Source organism: Meriones unguiculatus, chromosome 5, assembly GCF_030254825.1.
Source record: "Meriones unguiculatus strain TT.TT164.6M chromosome 5, Bangor_MerUng_6.1, whole genome shotgun sequence".
NCBI classification, from domain to species: Eukaryota; Metazoa; Chordata; class Mammalia; order Rodentia; family Muridae; genus Meriones; species Meriones unguiculatus.
Window position 1 is genome coordinate 36,426,064 of NC_083353.1, and position 26,723 is coordinate 36,452,786.

General features: G+C 37.8%; 1 long non-coding RNA gene across 7 annotated transcripts in view; it reads right to left on the bottom strand.

Annotated features, from left to right (window-relative positions):
• The window catches only part of LOC132654208 (uncharacterized), a 41,092-nt gene extending 19,603 nt beyond the window's left edge, over positions 1-21,489 (bottom strand). The window contains exons 1-3 of one of the 7 annotated variants that reach the window (XR_009591852.1): positions 21,275-21,489; positions 17,546-17,659; positions 17,086-17,214 (exon numbers count right to left, since the gene is read on the bottom strand). This is a non-coding gene — a long non-coding RNA (uncharacterized LOC132654208). Of the gene's footprint in view, positions 1-60; positions 194-17,085; positions 17,215-17,545; positions 17,660-21,274 lie in introns of those variants that run through there. The other 6 variants (XR_009591851.1, XR_009591850.1, XR_009591849.1 and 3 more) reach the window with 6 other exon arrangements.
• Positions 21,490-26,723: the final 5,234 nt, after the last annotated feature.

Consider the following 26,723-nt stretch of genomic DNA (forward strand, 5'->3'; position numbering starts at 1 on the left):
CCAGGCACACTTACACACACACACACACACACACACACACACACACACAGCTGCATTTACCTTTTTGTGCCCTCAGTCTTTCCTTCCACAGGTACAACTAAAGCACCAATGCACACACTGAGGCCACAGGACCTCTCTCAGCTTCCTGAAGAAGTCTTCAGACACAGAGAGAGACAGTACCAGAATGAACTGCAGAACCCAGAAACAAACAGGGAAGGTTACATATAAGCCAATGGCCAGGGGTAGGCAAAAGAACACATCCAACATAAATCATGACATCATGGCTTCACCAGAAACCCCCAAAATTAATGGATACTCCAATTCAGCAGAAGCACAGGAAAATAACTTTAAAGACATGCTTACCCAATTATTTGAGGCTCATTAAGAGGAATCAAACAAATCTCTCAGAGCAATAGACATAAAAAATTCAGAAGAGAAAATGAACAAAATTCTCAAAGAAACACAGTCAAATGTAGTCAAACAAATAGAGGCAAAAATAAAGATACAATTAGTGGCATATAGAGAGGAAATGAACAAAAAAATAGAGACCATTGAAGAGAGACAGGAATCCACATTCAAACAGATGAAGGAAATGGTGCAAGGCATGAAAACAGAATTAGAATCAATAAAGAAAATACAAACTAGAAAAACCTGGAGCTGAAGAAATTAGAGAAAATTAGAGATTATGAACCACAAAAGTAAGCATCACCAACAGAATACAAGAAATGGAAGAGAGAATCTCTGGTGCTGAAGATACACTCACAGAAATTGATACTTTTCTCAAAGAAAAAGTAAAATTAAAAAAGTCTCAAACACAAAATATCCAGGAAATTAAGGATGCCATGAAAAGACGAAATCTAAGAATAATAGGAATTGATGAAAAAGAAGACTCCAGGCTCCAAGGTCCAGAAAATATTTTCAAGAAAATCATGGAAGAAAAATCTCCCAATATAAAGAAAGAGATGTCCATAAATATACAAGAGGCCTACAGAACACCAAATAGACTAGACCAGAAAAGAAATGCATCATGTCACATCATAGTCAAAACACTAAATCTACAGAAGAAAGAAAAGATATTAAAAGCAGAAAGGGAAAAAGGCCAAGTAACATATGAAGGTAGACCTATCAGAATCACACAGCACTTCTCATCAGAAACTATGAAAGCCAGAAGGGCCTGGGCAGGTATCAGGCAGACTTTAAGGGACCACAGATGCCAACCCAGACTACTATACCCTGCAAAGCATTCAATCAACATAGATAGAGAAAAGAAAATATTCCATGACAAAACTAAATTTATGCAATATCAACACAGCAAACCAGCCCTACAGAAGATACTAGAAGGAAAACTCCAATCCAATGAAAATAGCTTCATCCAAGACAACATAGCATACAGATAATATCCCAACAAAAATGAAAAGAAAACAAGCAATGAAACACAGTAAGACCACCAACGAAGCAATAAAAGGAAATAGCGTTCATTGGTCACTATTATCTATCAACATCATTGGACTCAACTCTCCAATAAAAAGACATAGACTAAAAGAATAGGTGCAGAAGTAGGATCAAACATTCTGCTACATCCAAGAAACGCAACTCTACAACAAAGATAAGCACTACCTCAGAGTAAAGGTCTGGAAAAATGTTTTTCAAGCAAAGGGATCCAGAAAACAAGCTGGGGTAACTATCCTAATATCTAATAAAATAGACTTTCAACCAAAATTAATCAAAAAAGATGAGGAGAGACACTACATTCTCATCAAAGGAAAAATTCACCAAGAGGACATCACAATTCTGAACATCTATGCCCCAAATACAAGAGTGCCTACATTCATAAATGAAACATTATTAAAACTTAAATCACATATGAATCCCAATGAATTAATAGCAGGAGACTTCAACACCCCACTTTCATCAAGGGACAGATCATCTAGACAGAAGCCTGATAAGGAAATAAAGGCACTTACAGAGGTCTGAAATCAAATGAAGCTAATACATGTCTACAGAACTTTTCACTCAAACTCAAGAGTATACCTTCTTTTCAGCAAATCAGGGAGCCTTCTCAAAAATAGACGATATAGTTGGTCACAAAGTAAACCTCAACAGATTCAATAAGATTTAAATAATCCCCTGTATTCTATCTGACCACCATGGACTAAAGCTCGACCTCAACAACAATGGAATTAGAAAAAAGCCTACAATCACATGGAAACTGAACAACTTGCTGCTCAATGACAGCTGGGTTAAGGAAGAAATAAAGAAAGAAATTAAAGACTTTCTAGAATTCAATGAAAATAAAGGTACAACATACCCTAATATATGGGACACAATGAAAGCAGTGCTCAGAGAAAAATTCATAGCACTAAGTGCTTTCAAGAAGAAATTTGTGACATCTCTTACAAGCAACTTAATGGCCCAACTGAAAGTCTTAGGAAAAAAAAAAAGAAACAAATACACCCAAGAGGAGCAGACAGCTGGAAATTATCAAACTCAGGGCTGAAATCAATCAATTAGAAACAAATAAAACTATTCAAAGAATCAATGAAACCAAGAACTGGTTCTTTGAGAAAATCAACAAGGTAAGCAAACCTTTAGACAAACTAACTAAAAGGCAGAGAGAAACTATCCAAATCAGCAAAATCAGAATTGAAAAGGGGGACATAACTAAAGACACTGAAGAAAACCAAACATTCATTAGTTTGTACTACAAAAGCCTATATGCCACAAAATTTGAAAATCTAAAAGAAATGGACAATTTTCTTCATAGATTCCATCTAGCAAAATTAAGTCAAGATCGGCTAGAAAGATTGCATAGTCCTATATCCCCCAAGGAAATAGAAGTAGTCAACAGTTTCCTTTCCAAAAAAAGCCCTGGGCCAGATGGATTCAGTGCAGAATTCTACCAGACCTTCAAAGAAGTGCTAACTCCAATTCTCTCCAAACTATTCCACAAAATAGAACCAGAAGGAATATTATCAAACTCATTCTATGAAGCCGCAGTCACCTTGATACCTAAACCACACAGACTGAACAGAAAAAAAAAACTTCAGACCTATATCTCTTATGAATATTGATTGATGCAAAAATAATCAACAAATTACTTGAAAACCGAATCCAAGAACACATCAAAGTTATCATCCACCATGATCAAGTAGGCTTCATCCTAGGCATGCAATGGTACCTCAATATATGGAAATCCAAAAATGTAATCCACCACATAAACAAACTGAAGGAGAAAAATACACATGATCAATGGAACGGAATAGAAGACCCAGAAATAAATCCATACATCTATAAATACTTGATTTTTTACAAAGAAGCTAAAACCATTCAATGGAAAAAAGACAGCATCTTCAACAAATAGTGCTGGTCCAACTGGATGTTTACATGCAGAAAAATGAAAATAGATCCATATTTATCACCCTGCACAAAACTGAAGTCCAAGTGGATCAAGGACCTCAACATAAAACCAGATACTCTAAATTGGTTAGAAAAAAAAAACTGGGGAAGAGCTCATTGACACAGGAGACAACTTCCTGAACAGAAGACCAACAGCACAGGCTCTAAGAGCAAAAATCAATAAATGGGACCTCATGAAACTGAAAAGCTTCTGTAAAGCAAAAGACACAGTTGTCAGAACAAAACAGCAGCCTACAGATTGGGAAAGGATCTTCACTATCCTTATAACTGACAGAAGGCTGATATCCAGAATATGTAAAGAATATATAAAGAACAGTTAAAAAGCAATAAATCAAGGAATCCAATTAAAAAATGGGCCCAACCAAGGACCATGTATGGATATAATCTAGAACCTTTGCTCGGATGAAGCTCCTGATAGCTCAATAACCAATTGGTTTCCCATAGTAAGGGGAACAGGGACTATCTCTGACAGGAACTCAATGGCAGGCTCTTTGACCTCCCCACCCCCAAGGGAGGAGCAGTCCTGTTAGGCCACAGAGGAGAACTTTGCAGCCAGCCCTGAAGATACCTGATAAAACAGGGCCAGACAAAAGGGGAGGAGGTCCTCCCCAATCCATGGACTTGGAAAGGGGCAGGGAGAAGCTGAGGGAGGGAGGGTGGGATTGGGAGGAAATAAGGGAGTGGGATACAGCTGGGATACAGAGTTAATAAAATGTAACTAATAATAAGAAACAATAAAAAAATAAAAATTAAAAAATAAATGGGGTATAGAGCTAAACAAAGAATTCTCTGTAGAGGAATATAGAATGGCAGAGAAACTCTTAAAGAGATGTTCAACATCCTTAGCCATCAGAGAGATACAAATCAAAACAACCCTGACATTTCACCTTACACCCATCAAAATGGCTAAAATAAAAAACTCAAATGACAACACATACGAGAGAGTTGTGGAGAATGGGGAACCCTCCTCCATTGCTGGTGGGAATGTAAACTGGTACAACCACTTTGGAAGTCAATCTGGTGCTTTCTCAGACAACTAGGAGTAGTGCTACCTCAAGACCCAGCTATACCACTCCTAGGTATATACCCAAAATTTGCTCAAGTACACAACAAGGACATTTGTTCAACCATGTTTGTAGCAGCTTTATTTGTAATAGCCAGAACCTGGAAACAACCCAGATGTCCATCAATGGAGGAATGGATAAAGAAATTGTGGTATTTTTACACAATGGAATACTACTCAGCAATCAAAAAGGAGGAAATCATGAAATTTGCAGGCAAGTGGTGGGATCTAGAAAAGATCATTCTGAGTGAAGAATCCCAGAAGGAGAAAGGCAAACATGGTATATACTCGCTTGTATAGACCTACAAGATATGATAAACATAATGTAATCTACACACCTAAAGAAGATAATCAAGAAAGTGGATACAGGTGAAGATGATCAATCCTCATTTAGAAAAACAAATGGGATGTGCATTGAATGTATGACAGGAGTCTACCACAAAAGGCATCTGAAAGACTCTACCTACCAGTGTTTCAAAGCAGACACTAAGACTCATAACCAAACCCTCTGCAGAGTACAGGGAATCATATGAAAGAAGGGGAGTTAGTATGATAAGGAAAGGATAGGAGCTCTACAAGGACCAAATATATCCAGGCACAGGGTCTTTTCTGAGACTGACACTCAACCAAGGACCATCTATGGATATAACCTAGAACTTCTGCTTGGATGTGGCCCGTGGTAGCTCAGTAACCAAGTAGTTTCCCAAAGTAAGGGAAACAAGGACTATTTCTAACAGGATCTCAAGGGCAGGCTCTTTGACCTCCCCCCCCCTAGGGGAGGAGCAGTCCTGTTAGGCCACAGAGGAGGACTTTGCAGCCAGCCCTGAAGATACCTGATAAAACAGGGTCAAATGAAAGGGGAGGAGGTCCTCCCCTATCAGTGGACTTGGAAAGGGGCAGGGAGGAGACCAGGGAAGGAGTGTGGGGTTGGGGAGGGAATGAGGGAGCGGGATACAGCTGGGACACAGAGTTAACAAAATGTAACTAAAAAGAAAAATAAAATTAAAATAAATTTAAAAAAAAGTATTGGAAGTAACCTTGACTTCTTATCAATATAATAAAGCTTATACCAATGTATCAAAAATAGACTTATTTTTTCATCAATATGCAAAATCCTATAACAGAGTTAAAATTAACCTTATTTGGGAATAATAAATAAAACCCTAAGTTGAGTAGATTCAATAATCTACCTTTTTTTCTATTCCTATAAGATATTCCTATATGTTCCTTGTTTCACTTTGAATAAGACCATTACTAATAAATATCTCCCAATGACAATAAAATTTCATAGCCATAGCAAACAACCAAAAACATACCCAACCCCCTTTAAGGAAAATTGGACGCCATTCTCATGGTTTTCTTCTAGGTGACATTTTGGACATGTAGAAATCCTGTAGAGGGCCCAAATAAAATTGGGGGAATATGGTTAATTAAGCAAGCAATAACATTTGTGGTACAGTCTTTGAATTTTGAGAAATTTCAGGCTTAATAAAAGTCCTCTTTGGAACAGTCTAAAATGCTGGACCAGTTAAAATTAGTAGCTTTCTTCAAAGTTCTTTTGTGAGCAGGCTTTGATGAGAAACAGCAGTTGAAGAAGTTGAGGCAGGTACAAGCAGAATGCTGGAACATGCAAGATGCTGGAACAGATGTGTCAATGTCTCAGCATGTTGAAGAATGAATCCATTAGGTTTGATCCAGCATATCTGGTGTCCAGTTCTTTTGTTCTGAAAACATATAATTTCTCAGAAGCATTATAGAGTTCTAAAATTATAAATGTATGATATGTGCAGGATGCAACTAAATTGTAAGCAAATTTTATCTATGCCAATTAAAATATTAGCATAATACATTTTGAGGATATTATAGCCAAGGATTTATTGGCCAAGTATTGTTGAAGTTTTTGGCCAGAGACATATTTTATGTCTCAGTTAGTTTTAGAGTTGTTCCCAAGTAAAGGGATAAGCAATATAAGTTACCATTATTATTGAATATACAATAATTATCATCAAAACAAGGTTGGATAGATTAAAACATCTTTTCTGGCTCTTGCGTGCCTGTTTTACTAGGCCAAGTTGCTACCTATTTCCCAAGAGAAGCTTCCCATTAGAGAGACAAGCTGGTTGCCTTGAGCAATAGAAAATGCATGTTTTAAGTAAACTTTATATAAACTCCTTTTTAATTTAGAATATAAGCGTACCATAGGTATCTTGTACCTGTTTTGAGGTTTAGCCCAAGATTTTTATATATGTTGTAGCTATTTGTCCTATCCCCTTGTTTATATAGAATGGGCAGTTATGTCTTTATAGCCAAACTTTATTTAAACTCCCTCTTAACTTTAGCATTTAAGCATACCCTAGGCATCTTGTACCTGGGCTTTACATTGATAGTGGCTATTTTTTGGCTTTCCTCTTTTTTTATTCAGGATGGGCAGTTATTCCTTTATAGCCTAACTTTATATAAACTCTCTTAGCGTTAGCGTATAAATTCTCTTACCCTTAGCATTTAAATATATCCTAGGCATCTTGTACCTGGATTTTACATTGGCTTTGGCTATTCTTTGGCTTACCCCCTTTTGATATGGGAAGGATAGTTTTGTTTTTAAATATATGAATATAATTTTTGAGTTTTTAGGACTAAACTAGGTTGGCATGTACTTTGCCATCTTTAAGCCTCTTGTGACTTTTTTACCTAGGCATGACCAACATTTTCCCCCCGTAAAAAGGTCTCACATTTAAAAGGATAAGGCATTTTCCAGAGCAGTATAACATTATCTCTCTTTACATAAACCTAAAAATGATGGTAATACCACCTTTAGACCAGTAAGGACATAATATCTATTATTAAGAAAAAATAATTTACATGGTAACCTTAAGGAAAATTTTGTCATTTTGAATCTTAGACTATCTCTGTAAGTGGCTAAACAGCAAGAGTTGCCATCCTGGCTTTTATTATGTAGATTAGCTTGATCCAGAACTCAGAAATCTGCCTGTTTCTTTTTACTTTGTGTTGGAAAGAAAGGCATGTGCCTTCACCAACTTGTTCAGATATATATATATATATATATATATATATATATATATATATATAGTTTGTTTGTTTGTTTTTCAAATCAGTATCATTGTAATTTTAAATGAAAATCAAACAAAAAGACAAGAAAATTTTAAGTTTGGGGTCAGTTGTGCCAATTTACAAACAAAGCCCAGATGGTTATTTTAAGTTGATGTTTCAGTGAATTGGTGGACCCTTACCAGAAAGAGCTGACAAGTATCTTGCACCCAGAGAGCCTTGAATTTTAGCCATTATTAATCTAATTATTAGGAAGAGTGCTTTTTTTCTTGTCTGTTACTTAATGTTCCAATCCTTGGTTTTTGTTTTGTTTTTTTTTTCCCCCATTTTCTCCTTCAACTTTCTTGGAGAAGGTATGGAGTAGAACCAACACCATTAAATATATTACAACCAGATCCATGACTATGATAGCCAAAACGAAGTCAAAGGGATTAAAATACCCTCTGCCATGGCAATTTTTTTTATTTTAGATGCAGTTTAGGCCAAACTCTGTTTAGAGGTCTGTCTGCCTCCAATTTCTTTCTTTCCCACCATGGCTGTGGAGCTGAGCCAGTTGAGCCAGCCACAGTATAAAGGAGCCATGCTTCTTTACCCCTCAGTTAAACTTTAGCACCAGCCAGTTATATTATAGAAGTCTCACGTCTGCCCACAGGAGGCTGTCTTTTGCAGCTGTGCCGGGTTAAGAGTCTCTCTTAAAGAGATTGTAATTGACCTGGGAATTTTTAGGTTTAAGTTTGGGTTTTATCACTGGGAGCTTATTCCCCCCGACCAAATTATGATAAAGTATGATTTAAAGGGTGTGGATACTTAGATTAGTTGGGTACCATTTGTTGTAAGCAGTGATTAATATTTACTGTTGATATATCTTCTGGCAAAGCTTGCTGTTAATCCTAAACAGCTTTATACCCAAATCACCACACAGACACTGGGATTTACTTAATTAACCTAGAACACAATGCTGGGCAAAATTTACTCCCTCTTAATCCTCGAAGCCCTCATAGTTTCCTAACATTTTGATTTCCCAGATTATACTTGCTTTTAGTGATTTATTAGGTCCAGTCCATCTCTCCTGCTCCAAGACTTCTCCTCCAGCTTTCTTTCCAAGCAATTCTCTCCTTTCGCCTCCCACTCATTTCCTGACCTCTGGATCCTCCCCTCTTTCCTGTCCTCTGGTTCCTCCCAGCTCAACATTGTGTCTAGTTGCTTTATTTTGGCCTGTTTACACAAGAGTTGAGATAGGATGCTTAGAATGAGTATCACAATGCAATATCCAGATTGAAACCAGAGAGTGGCGGGGGGGGGGGGAGCCAGCATTTGAATGAACAAGGGTAAGGTGTATACATTTTAAAAGAACATTATACCAACATAGCCAGAACCTGGAAACAACCCAGATGTCCATCAACAGAGGAATGAATACAGAAATTGTGGTATTTTTACACAATGGAATACTACTCAGCAATCAAAAATGAAGAAATCCTGAAATTTGGAAACTAAAAAATATCATTCTGAGTGAGGTATCCCAGAAGAAGAAAGACACACATGGTATATACTCACTTACATAGACCTATAAGATATGATAAACATAATGAAATCTATACACCTAAAGAAGATAAACAAGAAAGAAGACCCAAGGTAAGATGATCAAGCCTCACTTAGAAAGACAAATGGGATGGGCAATGGATGTAGGAGAAAACAAGTAACAGGACAAGAGCCTACCACAGAGGGCCTCTGAAAGACTCTACCTAGCAGTGTATCAAAGCAGATACTAAGACTCATAACTAAAACTTCAGCAGAGTGCAGGGAATCATATGAAAGAAGGGGGAGTTAGTATGACCTGGAGAGAACAGGAACTCCACAAGGACTAAATATATCTGGGCACAGGGGTCTATATGAGATTGTTTCTCCAACCAAGGACCATGTATGGATATAACCTAGAACCTCTGCTAGGACGTAGCCGTGGTAGCTCAGTAACCAAGTGGGTGTCCTAGTAAGGGGAACAGAGACTATTTCTGACATGAGCTCAATGGCTGGCTCATTGACCTCTCTACCCCACAAGGAAGGAGCAGCCCTGCTAGGCCACAGAGGAGGACTTTGCACCCACGCCTGAAGATACCTGATAAAACAGGGTCAGATGAAAGGGGAGGAGGTCCTCCCCTATCAGTGGACTTGGAAAGGGACAGGGAGAAGATGAGGGAGGGAAGGTGGGATTGGGAGGGAATAAAGGAACAGGATACAGCTGGATATAGAGTTAAATGTAGCTAATAATAAAAATAATAATAAAATGTAACTAATAATAAAAATAAATCTGTTTTAGAATTAGTTTCTGAGACATTAAATACACATGCAGGTGTGATATATTGTATTTTGTTAATAATTAATTACTGTGCCTGTATCTAAATATTTTAGTAAACAAATATTTTCCCTCAATAATTTCACTGCCTTGTTGTAACCCAGTATTGATTATATTTTCTTGTGCTTTCAATAAACATAACTATCATTAAATCATTTGCTATATTGGAAGTTATCTATTTTTACTGTTGTTTTCATTTGCTTTTTGCTTTGCTTTTAGAAACAAGATTTCACTATAGAGCTTAGAACAGTCTGGAACTCGCTGAACAGCTAGCATTGGCTCTAAGCTCACAATCATTGGGCCTCAGGCCACTGGATTGCAGGTAAGAACTACCACACCTAGCATTATTATTATTATTATTATTAAAGAACAGACGTTTTCTTTTAGAAACTTTTTTTTCTAATTTCAAGCACAATTTTTTTTTTGTTAATTTCAGCTTGGGGTATAGATATGTTATTCTCAATAGCATTAATTAGCTACTATTATTAAAGGGTAGATATGTTCATTTCGGGAGTTGAGATTTTATTAGTGTTGTTAAGTCCTTTAGATTCTTAAATATCCATTTAATCATTTATAATATATCAAAGTTGAATGGTTTAAAAGTTCTTCTAAAACAATTGTCAGTCTTTTTTTTTATAAAAACCTGGTTCAAAAATTAGTCTACTACAGTGAAAGAAATGCTTTTAATGGAGAGATGAAAAGGGGAAAGAACTCAGAGAGAGAAAAATGTCATGTGAATTGATGAGATTTGTTAAACATGGATTCATAAAACTCATAGTCGCAGATGTATATAATATATCCATACTGACATTAAAAATCTCCAAATAAAAGTCCTATATCCATGTAGACATTTTTCATCTTCAAAAAATAAGTTATCTACATAGTAGAATTTTATGACTTTTCTGCTAACTACTCTACATTTCAAGTTTTGTGAAAGGAAAACACAATAAATTTTAATCTGTAAAAGTTCTAAAGGAAATTATATTTAATTTACCACTTTTTGGAATGTCTATATTTATCCTGCCAGTTAACATTTTCTATGATTATAACATACTTATACATTCTTTTGTTTTCAACCCATACTGAGGTCATTTAATGTTATCCCATTAAATTTACAGCTCTATGCTGCTCTTCTGCTGAGCCACTGAATTGCTAAAGTTAGCAGATCAAATATTAGCAAAACCAAATCTCAAATATCAGTTTTGTAAGTTGTAAAATATGATACGGAGAAAGAGACTTAGTTCTTGAGTTTTGGAAATATATCTTTTAAAAAAGTTTTCTCAAATTCCTTGTGTCATTAGAAAGACACAAGGTATGCCTTGAGTCCTAATGTTGTTCTTCGTGCATGACAATACATTCTCTAATACAGGACCACACCTAAAGTGAAAACTTAGGATTAGACCATTCATATGCCGTGATTTGAATGTCAATTTAACGTAACGAAATTAATAGTGTTTTGATATTAATTCCAAGATGTTTAAGTTACCCTGTCACAAAGCCTATTAATGTTGGTGGACTCTCCTTGTGTATTTCATATACATATAAACCTTTTGTTTCTGCCTTTGCAAGAAACATGCTTTATTGCTTTCATGAAAATTCAGTCATAGCTCAAGTTATTTTAATAAATGATTTATTTTTCCTGTTTAAGAAATGGTTGTAATATAAAGATTTTTACATCACAGAGAAACTGGAGAAAAATTTGGAGAAGCCTTTCATTTCCTTTTGTAGCTTGCTATTGATGATAAAAAATAGGAGAACAAAGGTAATTGATAAGACAAACCCCATAGGAAGTTTCAAGCATCACAAACAGAGGAATATTCTTGGTTGTAAATATCTCAATTTTATTTCTAGAGCTTAAAATATGTTCTGCTGCCACCTACCCCAATCTTGATTCCATTTCAAAACTTCAGCTCTATCAAAGTAAACAAGTAATTGTCAGAAAAAAAAAAAACCCAGCTAAGGTTTGGGGCTGCTGTCACTGGCCTCTCTCTTGCTATTGGAAAGGAGAAGGAAGAAAGGTCTGCCACTATAGTTTGTGGACAAAAAGGGGCAGAGTGGCATCACTTCAATATCTGGGCTCTGCTTCCATCTCATTCTGCATCGTCAGAGAAAAGAGATGTTCTTCATTCACAAAACAAAACAAGAAAATCTCTATAATTATTTTTGGCTCAGCTCCATTGAAATCCATTTTCCTGGAAGCATCTCTGTTTTAGATTAAAACAATGCTTAGAATATTCATTCTCTGCTCTTGCTTTTTTTTTTTTTTCTTAGTAATCTTGATCACCCACCACCCACTCCCAAACAACCCATCCACCCCACTTTCCTCTGGTATTATTTTTTTTTTCAATGTTTTTGGTTCTCTCCCTCTCCTCTCTCTGCCTTCTGTGAGGTTTTTCTCCATATCCTGTTAAATAAAGTTGGAGAGGCTGATCACACCAAACCTCTCAGTGCCTACTGAAGATCTTCATGTCACTGTCAACTGTGCAATCGGTTCCTGCTTGCTTCCAGCCTTGAAATTTCCCACATCTGATGTCACTGTGTATTTCAGGATAGTTGATTTGTGTTATGTTGTTTTGAACCAAAACCCAAGCAACAATGACATCAACCAAACAAAATACCAAAAACACACCACCGCTACCGCCAAACTCAGATCACTCCTTGTGTATTCTAATAATAAAATTAGAAAGCATTTACCTCTTTCTCCTTCTCCCTCCATCTCTCTCTCTCTCTCATACACACACACACACACACACACACACACACACATACACACATCAACATCTAGTCCACAAAAAATGGAAAACATCTTTATTGCCCATAGTAGGTGGCAGTTACTAACTTCTAACAACAAAAACTTGAAAATCACTATTCTAAAAATCCTAATTCTGTGACTTAGTTGTAATGACTTAAACATATTTTATCGTTAACTTTAACTTTTTTTTCCTCTTCAGATAAAAATTTTACCACTTTTGTTGCTGTAATAGGAAATAATTTCACCAAATATAAATTTGTGCATTTGTACTTACTAAAGTTATCTGTTATGAAACATCGTCTTGTCTCTCATCTCTCCTGAAATAGTGAGGGTTTTTGGCTCCTTGTATGAGGCAGAGATTTAGTTAAAATGACTTACATTTTATGGAATTGAATTTCTCAAGCTTTTTAGTTCTTGGTAACTGAAGGCAAAATTTGCTGATAACCCTTTTATGAAAAGAGGTGGATCTCAGACCTAACCTCACCAGCATTAATGAGTTTTGCTGTTTCTCACTGTCTAATTGCAATTTGTGTTCATCTCAAATTCTCAGCACATCACCCATGAAGTGTGCACCCTGTTTAGCGGTGCACCCCAGGTCCTGTAAACAATGGCTGTTTTGTGTGGACATTCATAAGGAAGCCTTCTCCTTCCTGCACCCATTTGGCAAATGAAACAGAATCCTGTTGCCCAGATGTAAACCATTTCTGGAATTTCCTATCTGCCCCAAACAAGAACACAAAGTGTAAGTGTATGTTAAGAAGAATTTGGTAATCTGTTTATGATACTCCGTAAGAGCCGTGATCACTGGGCTCCACTTGGTTTACCAAATAAAGGGAGGAGTGACCTCACACACACACAAATACACACCGTTTTAATTACACTGTAAACATTTAATACACATTTTTTTTTAATCCTTTGCCCTTTTCAAAAAGAAAGGTGGTAATTTACATGTTCCCTGGCTCTTTCCTCTTGCTTTTATTTATCTTTCTGGCTTTCTTTCATTTCAGTAGAAAAGGGGTGAGCATGTTTGGGAAGACAAAAATATTTACCCAGTTAAATTTTTCATGTAAAAAGAGAGCCTAAGTACTTTTTACTCTGTCTTATGGCCTTTGTTAAGCCAGCAATGTGGAAGCTGCACTTTAATTTCAAAATCCTGTAAAGGGGATGCAGCAGGAGCACATAGCCCTTGCCTGCTAGCCGAATGAAAGCAGGTTTAAGAGCAGGAATGGCTATGTTTGGGATCCATATGCATGTTCAACTCACACATTCAGGCAATGCAATAAAGCAGGGAAAAAACAGCTGATACACAAAAGGGACCGTCTAGACGGTGCCCCATCAGTCTGGCTAAATTTGGTGCTGGCATTCCCAATGGGATTGTAATATAATTGTTCTGGTGTCTGCGTTCATTCCCCTTGTCAAACACCATTCCAAAAACACATCCTTCACCCCCCAATCCTTCTTCTTTAACAAATATGAAACCTAAACTGTGCAGTGTTGGAGAGGGCATTAGATGGCCCAAGCCCAAGAAAACATTACAATTCAGCAGAATTCTACTGCTTAATTTAATTCTTTTTTAAATCCCTGTTAGTTAACTCCAATGCAATTAATATCACTGAATTTTAATAATTTAAGATTACAGAAAAAATAAATGCAAATATAAACAACCTTAAAATATTGAGCATCATAGATGAAAACAAACTGGCCTTCTATTTCTTTATACTCATTAACCTCTGTTAGACATTTTAACAAAAATCAGAAATGTGAAAGTATAGAGATGGACATGGACCATAAATTCTAATGAGGAAAAGGCTAATGAAAATAGTGTTAAGCAAAAGCATTGAAAAACGCCAACTGTGTATTTTTCCTTTCTCGAGTTTAAAGCCACAGTGTTTTCTCTCTCTCTAAACATCTTATAAAAGTTACATTTCTGTGAATATGTGAATGAATGATTTTATGTCTTTGGCTTTTAAAAAAGAGAACTCAGTAATAGCCATCTACTTGTTTGTAATAGTTATCAGTTTATGTTTTAAAATATTATAATTTAAGACATCAAGAAAAATGAAAGTCATTACTTAAAGAATAAATAGAATGCACATCATAAAAATGAATAATGCATAATTATTGATTAAAATGTTCATAATGTAAAACTTCTTCAACACTGAAATTAAAACTGTCAGATATCCCTCCCATGGAAAATATAGATTGTTACATAATCTGTGTGCAATTATTTTGTTTTTTGTTTCAACATGTCATGATGAACACTGTTAAGATGTTTACAGTAACTAGGAACCCTGTTTTTTAAAAGCACTTGTTAATGCCCAGAAACATTAACTTGGAAAGGAAACTGGACTGTTGAGTGCTTCTGTGCATCTGAGAGTGGGTCTGAATTTGTATTTCTGACTTGAGGTTTTGAGCACCTTTGTCCCCTGCCTTTCCAGCAGTTTGGGGATGCTAGGTTAGAATCCCAAGTTAATGAAGAAAGTCTCCAACCCCATCAGGAGCCATTCTCGGAAAGAAAGGAATCAAAGAAAATACTTCAGGATCTAGACCATGGCTGCATCTAACTTCAGGAGGCCAAGAAGACAAACATACTCACTAAAGCCTGGCACAGGCAAGAAAAGGAACAAGACACAAGGCCAAGGCCATACACACAAAGATACATCAACCCCGTAAAAAAAACTAAATAAATAAAATAAAATAAAATAAAAATCACAGCTACAGCAGCCCAGAAATACCCAAATGTGGTTTAGAAATGGCCTAAAATTCTCATGTGGAAAAAAAAAAAATTCTCATGTGGAAAAGAAAGGTTAACTATGTGATTAAAAAACTATATCTTTCCATTTTTAATTCTAAAAATACACAATTAATGGCTTCATATTTTTCCCTTCATTGAATACAATTCTGAACGTGTGCATGCACTAGAAGTATAGGAATTAGCAGAGTCAACAACACAGTATTTTAACAGAATGTCCACCTGCAGCTGGTTCTTTGCTCATAATCGTTTTGTTATTCGCTCTGTTTCTTGAGCATGCCCTGTTGGAAGTGATGGAAAGGCCTACTCTAGGCCTCTGAGATGAAACACGGTAGCAAACTCTGAGTTTTATACTTCGTTTTCAAACTATTGAATAATATCCTATGAGACCTCTTAGGTCTTAACTGGATTAAAATGAATATATTTGGGCTGCAGCTCTTCAGTTAACTAATGTGCATGTGAATTGACACAGCAAGGGAACCACACTGAGAGTGGATGCAGGATACAGGCCGAATGTAGCTATGCAAAGGAGTGTCCAGGCTAGTGCGGGCTGCCTCTGACCAAGCAACAAAAATGAAAGCAAGAAGGCTTTGGGGTCTAGTGCATTTTGTCAGGGCCACAAGAGCAGCTGAAAGGGGAGATGAAGGGGGAGGGGAAAAGGTGGTGGTAAGAGGAAGGTGGAGTAGGAACCGGGTGTGGCCTGTGTGTGTGTGTGTGTGTGTGTGTGTTCAGTTTTAGTTGCCGCTGAGCTTGGGACTTTGGTTTAGTTGTTTCCCAGTGCGGAGTTTCAGGCTCAGGGTGGAGTGCATGCAAAGGGAACATCATCCTTGTTTCTCTTTCTGGGGCTACCCTGTATTTGCTACTCACAACACTGTGGCTGGGAAGGCGTGGGGGAGAACCAAGAGACGGGTCTGTCTGCAGCTGCCCCTCTCACACTTGAATAAAAGAACTTTTTTTCAGGGGTAGGAAAGCTGTGAATACCTTTCCCAATAAGAGATGAGGCATATTGAAAACTATATTAAATTACCCTGATTAACAATTTAGCCACGAACAGGGGAGCTTTGGGAGAGCTCTATAGGCAGGACTGGGGGCTATTCATGCCAGCAGCTAAGAGGTCGAAAGGTTTCTGAAGTTCACAGGCTCAGAGCCTTTGTTATGCTAACAGACAATCTCAAATCAGCTGCCTAGTGGAGTGTGAAATATAAATGATTCCTTGAGAACTTCCAGTAAGTTGTCACTCTTGCTCTCCAAATACCAGGACAGGCTGCTAATTTCTAGCGGGCCCTTTTGCAACATTGCTAGCCCTAAATGAATGCCTTTGTAGTTCAAATAATCTTTTCAAGGGAGCTGTCCTATCATCATAGCCCAAATGCATCTTGGTTTTGACTATTAAATGAAAATCAGGGCTCAGCCGTGCTTGACTTTTCCAAGCAGCCGATGTTTGGGATGGGTAGAGGAGGCTTTCATGCACAAGAAGTTAGCACCCACTGCAGGAGGGCCAGAGCATTAATAACAGCCACAGGCATGGCTACCCCAACTCCAGCCCCCACCCCTACCCCTACCAGGAACAAAGCTCCTGGAGAGATTTACAGGGGCTCCCCTCAGGCTAGACTACCTTCGTCTTTCAACCATACCAACCCGTCTCTGATTTATGGACCCTCTGTCCACCAGGACAGCCAGCTGACCTGTTAGCATCTCACTGGTCACTTTGAAGTGGCAACCTTAGGGATGAATGTATTCTTTCTTCCAGGGAGATGAAGCCAAGATGAAGAAGACAAGGTGGATGTCCAGGCTGTGCCCTTAGTATCAGAAGCCTGTGGATATATATTTTTCAATATCCCATAAGGGTAAAAGCATGGTTTATCATCTTGGGTAGAATCAATGAGCTTGTCTAGAGAAATGTCTTAGTTCTTCCAGTCTGAATCCCAAAGCTTTGAAAATAAAGAACACCACCAGTGCAAACTTCAAATAAGCTCTGGGAGTGAGAATGAGAATATACTGGGGAGAGTGTGGCCAAATCAAATGACCCAGTAGGAAAGGGCATGGTCCGTTTACAGAAATAGAGCAAGCACAAAAGATAGGCCAGACCAAAGGCCATCAGGAACCCATCTACATCAGTCTGCACAAGGCAAGAACAGCAATTACCTGGCCCTTAACATTTGGGGGGAGTTTATTTCTGACTTCATGTCCTCAACTTTTTTTCTTGAAACACCAAAAGGTCCATAATCTCTGCATTCTCACACAGGCCAAGCTTGATTTCTGAGCCAACAATGAAAAAAAAAATCAAGTGAATTATATCTCTTAATACATTCTCATAGTAAGGTGGTAAACATGAGAACATGGGAGCAATAAATTGAAGACAGTCTCAAAGTTTTCTGAAGAGACCTATCCATGCAAAAGGCTGAAGAACTTGAGTGCCCCTCATCTTCCTGTTCTTCCAACTACAACAATCTAACTACTATTGTTACAAAAACTAGTATAAGCAAACACTTCTTTCTTTCTAAGGAAACTAGGACTTAGAACCATACATTAAAATATGAATTACACAACAAGATGAAATGTTCTATGTCTTTTACCACCTTAAAATTATCAGGCTATATATTAAACTGATATGTCAGGATACAAAGGCCATTTGGAAAGAGCCCTGCCATTTAAGCCAGAGACTTTATTCAATATAAAGTAAGTATTTTGGATTATTATTTATTGCTCAAATCCTTACTTCAGTTTTAAAAGTCTGCAGGTGATAGTGTTTGGGAGAATTAGCTCAGATTACCAGAATTAAAGGAATAAAACTTCTGGATCATAACTTGTTACTGACATGCTCATACCCTTCTCTGGGGGACAGATCAAATCTCCTGATTTCAGACAGAAAAGTGAGCAGCTGTGAACTTACTTCTGAATGTACAAATGGAAGGTGTTATCAGTCCACAAAAGTTCAGTGGATGGGACAAAATTTCCTTCACTCAATTTTTTCCCTCTCTATTAAAAAAAACAATAAACAAACAACAAACAAACAAAAAAAAAACAACCCTAAGTGAATATTAAACTGTAGGGTGTCTACCTGCTGCTGGCACATGCTTAATGGTCAAAAGAGAAATACTAGCCCTGTGCTTTCCAAATTCTTATTTCAGCACTTCCACGTGTCTTCTTTCCTTAACACATCAAAACAGGGAAGGAAGCGCTTTTGTGTTTAAACTGCAAAGAAAACATTTGAGAATGTGGAAGGCAGAGAATGCCAGCTCCACTTTTGGGGGTTGGTTTGTTTTTCTCCCTGTTGTGTTTTTTTTTTCTTTTTTCCTTGCTTTTGCAAACCTTAAACTCTGGCCACTTGAATAAAAGCAATGGTTAAAATGAAAACTTGGGACAAATTGCATCAAACCTCTGTTGTAACTAGAAAAAGAGCAGGATGAAAGCAGTGTGGAGACATCACAGAGCTCCAGCAGCTTTCCACACACAGGGAAATAAATAGCAAATTTACAAGGCTGCTTACCTAAATACCTATGATTTGAGAGAAAGAGAATTCCTGCTTTAGAAAAGTTTTGAAGTTGCCATGTCACTGTGGTGGGGGGCATCTGAACGTATGTGTTTGTGTGTACATATGTGAGAGTATGTCTGCAGAAAAAGCAGACGGGCGAGGAGGGGGGAGGGCGGAGAGGCAATACAGATAACTTTACTGACATATAAATCCTTTAGAAAGCAGCAAATGAATGGTCTAAATAGACATTTGTTTTCCTGAACAGGTTCTGTGCAGGTCTCTAACAAGCTGTGGCATATGCTTCATTTATATGTATATTTATTTAGAATGGTAGAGAATAATAGGTACAGTTTGTCTATAGTGTATTTATTATCTAAAGTCCAAAGAGGTTAAAACTTTCTTTCTACTCCAAACACAAACACAAAGGCCTTTTGAATATGCCTTTTGCTTTACGTTAAGGACCAATTAAAAATAAAGATAATATTCCAACTATTGAGTCTTAGCAGGAGAAAGAATAAGTCTGAAAGGCAGACTGTCTCCAAGATGGCTGCCTCTCCCGTCCTTCCCCTCCTTACACTGTTTCTCCCATGGAAATTAATGTAACATTTTGTTTGGGAACCACATTGTAGATCATTAGCAAATGAAGCAGGCTGTCTGCCGCAGTATCCTCCCAGTGACATGGAGGTGTGGAGAGATTAAAATGCAAGGATTCAAACACACTAGGTCTGTGCACAGTGACTAGACTCACACACATGTACACTTGGTTGTGTGAGCAACATACAGTTGCCATAGAATCAAGGGCCCAGTGCTTTCTTAACTCTCAGTATGAAAGGTAAAGGACACCCTGGACACCTTTTCCCAAAGGTTAGCACAGGCACCATTCATGAACTGTTTGGCTTTTTAAAAAGATCTATCTTACTGATGACTCCCTCGTTAAGCAGACTTCTGAAGTCTGGGGAGACAAGATTTCCATAAATTATCTGTCTACCCATCTCACGCTGGTACAAAATACACAGCTAATTTTTTTTCTTTTTCTTTTTTTTTCTTTTTAAAGAAAGAATAGGGAGCTTTGCAACTTCTTGATAAACATGCTAAAGGATTACAAACACTAGGAATTACTATTACTAATCACAATAAATATGTATTCTAATCATAAAATCCCACCATAAAGCCAAATCTAAAATAATGTAAGGAATAAATAAAAATACAATTTATGTTTTCCAGTAGATTCCTAGCAGCTGAGTAGACAAGAGTGCACGAAGCACAGAACAATGTAAGTGGTTTAGTTCCTATAGAAAATATATTTAAAAAAAAAAAAAAAAAAAACAGCCTTTATCTAAAAGCCATCAGGGACAAGCACTCAATACAAGTTAACAAGCAGGGACTGATAAGATAACATTTATATGAGGTCAGAAGTCAAATGCCAGTCAAAGGCTTTTAACCTCTCGGGTCATAAACAGGAATAGTTAAAAGTGAGAGGTAGTTATTTATCGGATTTTAAGGGTACCTGATCATTGCCAGAGAATCACCAATGATGAGACTAATTGGGATTTATAGAAAAAGAACTTTGTAGCTATTCAAAGAAAATTAACCTACAAACCCATGTTTCTTCAATAGGCAGGAAGAAAAACAAACAAAAAAAGCTCTTGTTTAAGAGAAAAAATCAAACCACTGATTTAAACAGATTTAATAACAAAAAGCTTCTGCTATAAACAATTTATGACTAATATACAGACTGACTAAAATATAGTAAAAGATGTATTTTTAACAAATTGTGTATTAATATTCATAATAGCCAAAATTCCACAATTTCGTTTATGGTTTTGCTCTTATTCTTTTGTGAACCTTCAGACTCAATAAATCAGAATATAACAACAGACTCACAATGCTCTTGTCCCCATAATGCCGTTTTACAAATTTAAAAATATAAATATTCTAATAGTAATAATTTTAAAACATCAGAAAATTGAAACTGCATAATTAAATTTTTATCTCAATTTATCCAGACAAGCACATGTTTTCTTTTATATCCTGCAGGAATATTTTTCTTTGTTTTGATATCTCTCCCCCCAACCATCTCTCTCTTTCTCTCCCTCTCTCTGCCTCTTTCTCTTTAGGTTTACATTCCTAACTCCCAAGCAGCTCCTTGTCCCTGAGTTTATGCTCGTTTATATTTTCACAGCACACTCCTTCCTTTTTCTTTTGCAATAGAAAACAGCAGATCTAGATATTTCTTTCTAGAGAGAGATGGAAGGTCTGATATTAGGCCTGCCAAGGCCACTGTTTCTTTAAACAGAGTCCACAAAACACTAGGCGAACATTGTGGATTTAAAATGCTTTTAAATATTTATCACTAGTATTTTATCATCATATTCAAATGACACCTGGAGTGCACTCACCTTTATTGACAATCTCTGTTCTGAAAGTCCATTTGCTTCCTTAAAGCCCCCAAGCAGAACAAGGACTACCCGTTTTCATTCAGTTAATGTTTAGTAAAAAAAAGCAAGCAACCTTAATCAGCATGCTGATTGCATCGTCAACTAACAAATAATTTACTACTCTGAGCATTGCATTCCATTAAAAGCTCATTAAATTTTCTGTTCTCCAATGGGAGGTTTAGCTTTTGAACTGCATGCTTTTGCTTCAAATGATCACTTATTCAATTTTTATAAAATGTGGGGGTTTCTCTTCCCACTAAAGTATAGGTGAGCGTTTCAGTACTTATAGACTGTCAACAGACAGAAACACAGCCCACGGCTTGATAACATTTTATTTGATTTACAAAATCTTTTTAATAAAAATCCTGCACAACTGCTTGTACTTTCAGGACTCTGAAATACCTGACAGTGTCTCCAGTCATGTGTAACCCAAACATACCCTCAAAAACATTAATATCTAATATAAAACTTCAAATCCTTTTTTTAAAGTTTAAAATCTTCTTTCCCCTGTACTATAGCTATTGTTGTGTTTATCATGTTACCCTCATATGTAATTGTTATTTACTGATTCAAAAGAAGATGACACTACAAACATATTTAATGACAAACTTTGTCAGGGTAGCCAGTTATCCAAAGAAATCTACATTTTCTGTGGTTTGTACATTTTCTAGAGATCCTACCCGAGTACTCGGAATTGTATTATGCCTATACCCATCAAGAAAAGGGTATATTTGTTATTTTTAATTTAGGGAAATGTAGAAAATATTAGGCCACAAATTAACATGCATCTTGGATTGCTAATTGTGCTCATTGCAAATTTGGGTCATTTTGCATGAGTGACTCTAATGTGGGGCTGAGATTGCCGCGCAGCTCAGTGGATTCCTGATTCCCCTCGCTAATCCTGAACTCAGTGATTGTGTCAGGTGCAGTTCTGTATGCTCTAGCAGCTGGCTCATCCTCATCAATGCAAATAAGGCAACTCCTACAATCAGAGCCCTCGTGAGTGTGAGGCCTGATTGCTGAGGGCAGGCGAAAGCACTACACAGACTCTCACTTTCAAATCACACTAAGTGACAAGACAACTGCAATGTCCCTCCAGTTCAAATGAACCTTTGGAAAACAAAACAAGAATGTGCAATGGCTGCAAAGGAGATGAAACTGCCTTGTTGGGAAAGTGAACTTGTTTACGGTGCTTTGTTTAGATACAGATATAATGTAAAGTGTGTTTCAACAAATAATTGTTTAGCTCCCATTCTGGGCAGGCTTTGTTTTCAGAGCTGTAGGGGTATGCAAAGGTAAGAGAGACACAGGCCCTGACTCCAAGAAACCCTATGGTTTGATTGCAGAAAATTGTAATGATTCATATAATGGCAGAACTATTATTAAGGAGCAGTCACTAAAATCTTAAATAAAAACCAAAAAACATGCTTTCAAAGAAACTATTTACAGAGGAAATTATGGCAAAGAAGTTAAGCGTGAGGCTTTGGAAGCTTCGGGTTCAAATCCCAGCCTTGCTACTTCGTGATCAACTTTCTTCAGCTTTCTAAACTGCAGCATCAGCAGGCCCATCCCTAATGCCCCGGGAATCTTAGAGAATAAAATGGCATTATGCATAGCACACCACCTACTTGGCACCTACTACATGCCAAATAATGCCAGCTGCAATTGTAATTATTTCCTCCTTAGCACACAAAGGGAGGAGCAGTACAGAAATGACAGTGTGCCACTGCTTAAAACACATTCATGTGATCTTGCTCAAATTTCCCATGTTACCTGTAACACTTATCCTGTGGAGGAGAAAAAACTGTGAACGCTAAGAGCCCTGTGTCCCTCAGTGCTCTGGTCAGTCTTGGTGACTCATAACATAAAGGAGAGAACAAGAAATCCCTGTGTTTTGCCCCTTTTTTCTTCTCCAAACAAGTGTGCAGACGTCCCTGCGCCTTAGCCCCGCCCTCTTTATTTCACTGCCTGATCTGTAAAAGGGGATTAACAGTAGCATGCTGCTTTAGCATGGAGCAGATTCTGCTTGAGGACCTGTCCGTGGAGTTTAATGAACACAATTTTCTAGGATTGTGAGAGCATATTTCTAGGTGCATGCTGGGCTCCAGCGCTGGTTCTTGAGACAGATGAGCAGGCCTTTCATCAGATTTACATGCTACTCCAGAACACAAAAAAAAGGGTTAGAGAGGGAAAAAGTCTTCCCTTTTCCTCATCCACAATTTGCACAATTTGTACATTCAGATTCTAAATAACATCTCCTGATCTCCCAAATGGAATTTCAACATGGAGATAACAGCACTGTGAGGGTAAAAAGTACTTCCGGGCAGCAGCAGATCTGCTTTCTGGTGTGGGAGTGTGAGGTTGGCATCCTTTCCCCACTGAGAGTAGGATGGAAGTGGTTAGCCTTCCTGGGGGAGGTTGGGCTTAGACAACATCATAGACACTAAATCCCCCCTGGAGTTACCAAACAATAAAACTGCTTCCTCTGCCAAACACAAAGAATGGTTTGTGGTTGGATATTAACAAACAGTGAACCACAGAAACAAGAAAGGGAAGAAGAGAAAGATGGAAGAAAAAATTATGTCAAGAGAAAAGCAAAAAGTAAGATTTTATTCTCTCTTGTAGTTTGCTGCAGAGAGGGTAGACATCCAGTCCTGTCTTGATTTTTGCCAGTGCCAAGAAAGAAATGAAGAGGTGGAGATAGGATTTTCAGTGCCAAACAGGTCAGTGATGAAGCTTGAGGTCTTTTGAAAATGTCAGCGATTTTAATACCTTGGCATGGAGAGAGCCAGTGCAAGGCGAAAAGGAGTTTGATCTTCTGCGTTGCTGCTCAGGACTCTCTCCTTCTTTTTCAAATAGGATTAACAGATATTTTCCTAAGTAGAAATCAAAATGTGTCAAATCATCTGAGACAGTCAGTTTGCTCACAATGCCCATATTCCACAGTACACACACAGTACTATTCAAACTCAGCTTCACTTCAAGAGACACAAAGCAGCTGAGAGGTAAACATTTATCTTCATAATCTTACCTTCCTTTCAGACTGTTTAATTTTTCTCAGTGATTTCCCCTCCTCTTTTACTGCCCCCCCCCCACACCTTGCAACAATCCCCACCCCAACTCAGCTTCAAAACATCTAGTACAAAAAGGCATGACTTCCTGGAAAGATTTGGGTTTCCGTGATCCTGATGAGGCAATGTGTTTCTCTTTCATTCTTGGGAACTCCCTGGATGTGAATATCCTGCCTCCTGGCCTAGTGGTCCTTACTCTGAATCACATGCAAATCCTCCTGGTACACCTCCAAAGGGCAGACCTACCTTTTCCTCCCACCTCATCCCACTTCTCAGGACTCATTTCCCCACCATACCCCTGCACTCTTTTGTTATTTCTATCATTGCTTATATCATCTTCTCCGAAAGCAGGACCCTCTGCATCCTGTCTTGGGGAGGCATTAAGTTGCCTTCCTTTGTGCTATCTTAACCACCTGTCTTATACAGAGCAGTGTCACCTGGAAACAATAAACGAGAGAGCACCAATTAGAGATTTTAAGTCTTCAGAGGGAATTGGGAAGACCATTAGTTTCTTTGTCTTTCTTTCACTTTCCCCATCTTAATCAGAAGATTACATTTTCTTTGCATTACACCCTTCTATTAGGCACAAAGTAGCAGAGAAAATAGATACTGGACCAGAGCCTTCAACATTTGAGCCAAAACAAGCTTTTCTTTTTATGTTTACTTCTTTATTTTAATGAAAAATAAAAGGCTGACTAATTCACCACCTACACTTTCAGTAGACACACTGTTTTCTCAAAACATGGATGCCCTACAGTCATTTCTGCAACATCATTGCTATTGGCACATGTCAACTGCCAGTATAACCATGATGTCCCACATTTCCATGTCACCAAAAGTAGTGTATCCATCCACTCTACTTAGAAAGCTTAGCCACCATTTCTTCTCTGACCTGTTAACGTGCTGCCCATGTGTTCTCTAAAAATACAGCCAAATCCTCCTACAACGGGTCTCTTCCCTCTTTATGCCTCTCTTCATTGATCTACTAGAGTTGGGTTTTTACTCTGTATATGGCTGTTGTCTTCCACACCTGAGTCATGGAACACAAAGAACTTAACTTCCTCTATTCCAACTCCTCTGCCAACACCTAGTCCCATCTAGTGATGCTACTGAATGAGGCCAATGTCCCAGCCTCCTTGGCTTAAGAAAGCCACTCCTGACCCTATGTATGCAACTGCATTTCAGCTTAGATCTGATAGTGATTTTGAAAGGACCCTCTACTATAATATTAATATTTAATTAATATAATATATAATATTTAGTATATTGCTATCTAAACACTCATCTTAGTAATATCATTTCAAGACAGATTGTCAAGTTAGAGAATTAACAGGGCTTCTGAAAGTCCCTGCCTAGCAGTGTATCAAAGCAGATACTGAGACTCATAACTAAACCTTTGGCAGAGTACAGGGAATCAAATGAAAGAAGGGGGAGTTAGTATGACCTAGAGAGGACAGGAGCTCCAAAAGGACCAAATATATCTGGGCACAGGGGTCTTTTATGAGACTGTATTTCCAACCAAGGACCATGTATGGATATAACCTGGAACCTCTGCTTGGATGTAGCCCATGGTAGCTCAGTATCCAAGTAGGTTCCCTAGTAAGGGGAACAGGGACTATTTCTGACATGAACTCAATGGCAGGCTCTTTGACCTCCCCCCACCACCTGAGGGAGGAGCAGCTCTGCTAGGCCACAGAGGAGGACTTTGCACCCAGGCCTGAAGATACCTGATTAGCTAGGGTCAGATGAAAGGGGAGGAGGTCCTCCCCTATCAGTGGACTTGGAAAGGGGTAGGGAGAAGATGAGGGAGGGAGGGTGGGATTGGAGGGAATAAGGGTGAGGGATACAGCTGGGATACAAAGTTAATAAACTGTAACTAATATTAAAAAATAAAAATTTGGTCCTTGTGGAGCTCCTATCCTTTCCCCATCAGACTAACTCCCCTTCTTTCTTATGATTCCCTGTACTCTGCCAAAGGTTTGGTCATGAGTCTTTGCTTTGAAAACACTGCTAGTTAGAGTCTTTCAGATGCGCTCAGTAGACTCCTGTCATACGTTCAATGCACATCCCATCTGTCTTTCTAAATGAGGATTGATCATCTTACCCCATGTCCGCTCAATTGATTATCTTTTTTAGGTGTATAGATTTCATTATGTTTATCATATCTTATAGGTCTATATAAGTGAGTATATCCCATGTTTGTCTTTCTCCTTCTGGGATATTTCACTCAGAATGATCTTTTCTAGATCCCACCATTTGCCTGCAAATTTCATGATTTCCTCCTTTTTGATTGCTGAGTAGTATTCCATTGTATAAAAATACCACAATTTCTGTACCCA